The sequence below is a fragment of the Schistocerca americana genome, chromosome 9 (assembly GCF_021461395.2).
Source record: "Schistocerca americana isolate TAMUIC-IGC-003095 chromosome 9, iqSchAmer2.1, whole genome shotgun sequence".
NCBI lineage: Eukaryota > Metazoa > Arthropoda > Insecta > Orthoptera > Acrididae > Schistocerca > Schistocerca americana.
Genome location: NC_060127.1, coordinates 5,362,223 through 5,367,851, shown reverse-complemented (window position 1 = coordinate 5,367,851; position 5,629 = coordinate 5,362,223). Strand labels below are relative to the sequence as shown.

The 5,629-nt window shown below is 47.1% G+C and overlaps 1 non-coding gene across 1 annotated transcript; it reads right to left on the bottom strand.

The window, feature by feature from the left end:
• Nucleotides 1-360: 360 nt before the first annotated feature.
• Trnav-cac lies at nucleotides 361-433 on the bottom strand. The gene has a single exon. It is a non-coding gene; the product is annotated as a tRNA-Val (tRNA).
• Between the last annotated feature and the right edge of the window lie 5,196 nt (nucleotides 434-5,629).

Sequence of the window (5,629 nt, the reverse complement as noted above, 5' to 3'; positions counted from 1 at the left end):
GGATGCATGTATCGTCGCTAACGGAGGACATTTTGAACATTTCCTGTAACAAAGTGTTTGAAGTCACGCTGGTACGTTCTGTTGCTGGGTGTTTCCATTCCATGATTAATGCGATTTGAAGAGAAGTAATAAAATGAGCTCTAACATGGAAATTAAGCGTTTTCGGACACATGTCCGCATAACATCTTTTCTTTTATTTTTGTGTGAGGAATGTTTCCTGAAAGTTTGGCCGTACCTTTTTGTAACACCCTGTACAATCTATCTGAAACCTGTCAGTATCTCCAGGCTTTTTTCATGTATAAAACCTTCTTTTATGATTCTTGAACCAAGTGTTAGCTATGATTAATGTAAGGAAAAAAGTGTTTCCGCCCGGGATCGAACCGGGGACCTTGCGCGTGTGAAGCGCACGTGATAACCACTACACTACGGAAACTACTTGGAGAATGCTTGTTCTATAAGCGGAATCAATTGGTCAGACTCAGCACTTTCTCCCGGCCACCCGAGCGAGTGTAATTGAGTAAGATTGTGCGGAAAGGGTAGAGATGGAGGAAGGGAAGGAGGGTAGAGGGGGGAGGGGAAGGGTGGAGGGTGGAGGGTGGAGGGGGAGGAGGAGGGGGGAGGGAGGGAGGAAGGGAGAGAGCATGTGTCAGTTGCGGCGCTTCGCGATAGATACAACGCTTGGAATGGCTTCAGAGGAACAATGGATATTCAGTGAATGATAGGCAGAGTGAAGTATAGCTCGACAGCCCGTGAAATGACAATTCTGAAGGAGAAATTACGGGTCCTGCCTTTCTGTCATAGAGTAAAGGGCAGCGGATAATTCCGCGTTCGTGGCTATGACAGTATCTCGCACTCTTGTTTACAGGAAACACGGCACACAACGAATTACAGGCCACTCTCGCTGACGTCCGTCTGGTGCAGGATCCTGGACCATGTTCTGAGCTTAAATGTTATGACGTTCCTGACACGTATTCAGAAAAAAAACACTCTTGTGCATGGGAATCAGAATTAGAACGTCTTTCTGCATTCTGAACGTTTCACTTAGAGGGTATTCTTATAGAACGAGACAGGATTAGAATTCCATTGACATGCAGTCAGAACAGTTCAATCGATGTCTTCGAAACATTACGCAATAGAGAGAGATTCATACTGAAACATTGCACTAAGAAAAGTAGAAAATTAAAGATACCACATGTGCTGTAAGATACAGCAGCTATCACTAGAAGAACAACGAAGAAGGAAGTTTACAGAATTCACACTGTCACCCTTGAAACAAAGAGTTATCTCAGAAGATGTTTCCATAAGTGGATGTCATATTATTCAGTGATCCACGATTTCAGTGGCCAACTACAGGTAGACGAAATAAACGTCTAACAGTTTTAACAAGATAGCGCTACTGCGTACACAGCTAACACTACTATGCATTTTGTGAAAGAGTTTTCCGAAAGACGCGTCGTTCCAAAAAGCCTATAGTTCACTCGCTCTCCAAAAATGACTCTACGTGACTTTTTTTTCGGGGAGCAGCAAAATCTGTAGTGTATCACTATCACCAGCGCACATTTTTTGCCTTAAGAACTAAAGTGACTGCTTACCTGAGAAGAATATCACACTCAAATCCGCAAAAAGTGTTTCGAACAAAATTAAAGCGGGTTTAGACCGTGGACGTATTTCCAGCGTGCGTTGTAACAGCAAGGCGACTTTCCCAACACCCTGTGTGAGCCGACCTGAAGTATGAGGGTGGAGGCTGTTTTGGACGCAAAAGCCAACCCTACATCCCGGCGGGTAGGTTTCCGCGTTATTCTCTCCAGCCTGCAGAGCGGCATGTCCGTGACTCGGGGAGAGGGAGGGCAGGTGTACGCGGCTGGAATGGCAGGTGTAGCCGGTGCTCCCCTGTCCCTAGGGCGGCGTCACGTCGCCCTCTTCGCACAAATAGAATGAGGGGGGTCGGCGTGTCGTAGCAGCGCGGCAGGGGGGGAGATAGCTCAGGCTGCATGCCGATGCCGTGGGCCGTGGGCCGCGAGCAGCACCTCGTAACAGGAGGCAGGGGTGCAGATGGGGATGCTGCTTGCACGAAAGATACTGAGCGAATACGAGACTCTCATGTTGCGGGTTGCATACTTCACAGATCAAGGCGCCGCTGTTACGTCAGAGCTGACGGGCTTCCTTCGTACTCGCTGTAGTTCCTGACTATGACGAGCCTGCGGACTGTGGCGCTGCGGTCGCTTCATCATCTCGACTCCTCCTCTGTTACTGCAGGGTGCAGCTGAGTGTAAGGATAGTCGTGACTCACACCGAGGTGACAGAAGTCATGCCAGTCTGATATCCACATACACAGGTGGTGGTAGTATCTCATGAACAACATATATTCGCACGAAGTAATGGCCGCTATCGACAGGGGATCTCAAGTTGATTCCGTATTTCTAGATTTCCGGAAAGCTTTTGACACCGTTCCTCACAAGCGACTTCTAATCAAGCTGCGGGCCTATGGTGGTGGTGGTCGGTGGGATGTTTAAGGGGGACTAAACAGCGAAGGTCATCAGTCCCCCACGGGCCTATGGGGTATCGTCTCAGTTGTGCGACTGGATTCGTGATTTCCTGTCAGGAAGGTCGCAGTTCGTAGTAATAGACGGCAAATCATCGACTAAAGCTGAAGTGATATCAGGTGTTCCCCAGGGAAGCGTCCTGGGACCTCTGCTGTTCCTGATCTATATAAATGACCTGGGTGACAATCTGAGCAGTTCTCTTAGGTTGTTCGCAGATGATGCTGTAATTTACCCTCTAGTAAGGTCATCCGAAGACCAGTATCAGTTGCAAAGCGATTTAGAAAAGATTGCTGTATGGTGTGGCAGGTGGCAGTTGACCCTAAATAACGAAAAGTGTGAGGTGATCCACATGAGTTCCAAAAGAAATCCGTTGGAATTCGATTACTCGATAAATAGTACAATTCTCAAGGCTGTCAATTCAACTATATACCTGGGTGTTAAAATTACGAACAACTTCAGTTGGAAAGACCACATAGATAATATCGTGGGGAAGGCGAGCCAAAGGTTGCGTTTCATTGGCAGGACACTTAGAAGATGCAACAAGTGCACTAAAGAGACAGCTTACACTACACTCGTTCGTCCTCTCTTAGAATATTGCTGCGCGGTGTGGGATCCTTACCAGGTGGGATTGACGGAGAACATCGAAAGGGTCCAAAAAAGGGCAGCTCGTTTTGTATTATCACGTAATAGGGGAGAGAGTGTGGCACATACGATACGCGAATTGGGATGGAAGTCATTAAAGCAAAGACTTTTTCGTCGCGGCGAGATCTATTTACGAAATTTCAGTCACCAACTTTCTCTTCCGAATGCGAAAATATTTTGTTGAGCCCAACCTACATAGGTAGGAACGATCATCAAAATAAAATAAGAGAAATCAGAGCTCGAACTGAAAGGTTTAGGTGTTCGTTTTTCCCGCGCGCTGTTCGGGAGTGGAATGGTAGAGAGATAGTATGATTGTGGTTCGATGAACCCTCTGCCAAGCACTTAAATGTGAATTGCAGAGTAGTCATGTAGATGTAGATGTAAAAGACTAGTACATTGGCACAACTGTCATTTGTACCCACGACATTCACGTGAAAAGATTGCAGGTAGATGCCGTGTTTCTTGACACAGAAAGAAAGACCACTTATCATTTAGCTACAATATAGCAGGTCAGCAACTGGATGCAGTTAATTCCATAAATTATCTGGGAGTACGCATTAGGAGTGGTTTAAAATGGAATGATCATATAATCGTCGGTAAAGCAGATGCTAGAGATTCATTGGAAGAATCCTAAGGTAATGCAATCCGAAAACAAAGGAAGTAGGTTACAGTACGCTTGTTCGCCCACTGCTTGAATACTGCTCAGCAGTGTGGGATCCGTACCAGATAGGGTTGATACAAGAGATAGAGAAGATCAAACGGAGAGCGGCGCGCTTCGTTACAGGATCATTTAGTAATCGCGAAAGCGTTACGGAAATGATAGATCAACTCCAGTGGAAGACTCTGCAGGAGAGACGCTCAGTAGCTCGGTACGGGCTTTTGTTGAAGTTTCGAGAACATACCTTCACCGAGGAGTCAAGCAGTATATTGCTCCCTCCTACGTATCTCTCGCGAAGAGACAAGGGGGATAAAATCAGAGAGATTAGAGCCCACACAGAGGCATACCGCCAATTCTTCTCTACACATTCAATACGAGACTGGAATAGAAGGGAGAACCGATAGAGGTACTTAAGGTACCCTCCGCCACACACCGTCAGGTGGCTTGTGGAGTATGGATGTAGATGTAGATGATTATGGGTCGACAAAAAGTAACAGACCGGAGATAAGCTCATGGGACATTCCATTTCGGAAATCGTTATGGAATTCAATATTCCCGATCCACAGTGTGAAGATTGTCTCGAGGATATCACATTTCAGGCATTACCTCTCCCCAAGAACAATGCAGTGGCTGACGGCTTTCACTCAACGACCGAGAGTTGCGCAGAGTTGTCAGTGCTAGTAGACAAGCAACACTGCGTGGCAAAACTGCAGAAATCAACGTGGAACGTAAAACGAACGTATGCGTTAGAACAGTGCCGCGAAATTTGGCATTAATGGGCTGTGGCAGCAGATGATGGACGCGAGTGGCTGTGCTAACAGCTTGACATAGCCTGCGGCGCATCTCCTTGGCACGCGACCGCATCGCTGTGGTCCTAAACGACTGGGAAACCGTGACCTGGTCAGACGAGTCGTGATTTCAGTTGGTGAGAGCTGGTGGTAGGGTTCTGTCGTGTTGGCAGGAGAGCCAACACCGTGTTACGAGGGAAGGCCGAAGTGCACGCGTTTTAGCTCACGCAGGCTGGCGTAAGGAGGCAAGAACTATACTGACGTGAGGTCTGGAACATGACAAGGAATGAGAATTCAGAAAGAGGACGTAATTAGTTTGATACTTAACTTTAATCCATTAATGATGAACGTCGCTCTTGACGCTACATGATTCACAATATTATCTGTTCAGAATACATTATTGAAGAATATGGCGCCTTATTTTTTTTTTTTTTTTGTGGTTTTAGGGCGCACAACTTCAACGGTCATTACCACCCAGACTACATTAGGAATGCACCGCGAGGCACAAGTTTAAAACAGCAACTAAAAGGCAAAACACGATAAAAGATCGACAGGCAAAGGATTAAAAAGAACAGCATAATTAAATGTCCTTAGACAGGTTGGTCAATTTGATAAAATGAAGAACGCGAGCAGCTGCTCCTGGGTCATCCGCTAAAATGGCATCGAGAGTACATGGCAGGCCAAGATCAAGACGCAGTGGAGTAAAATCCGGACAGGACGTTAAATGTGGCGTACCGTCAGCAATTGCCCACATAGGCAGAACGGCGCCGGCGCAGCCGTCAGCAGATGGCGATGGCTGAACCGGCAGTGTCCAATTCGTAACCGGGCCAAAACGACCTCCTCCCGCTGAGAGGGGCGTGAGGAGGACGTCCAAGCCGCGGGAAGAGGTTTCAAGTGCCGAAGCTTGTTGTCCGTAAGTGCAGCCCAATCGGCATGCCACAGCGACAAAATGCGCCGACAAATGACCCTGCTACAATCTGATGAAGGGACACAACAAG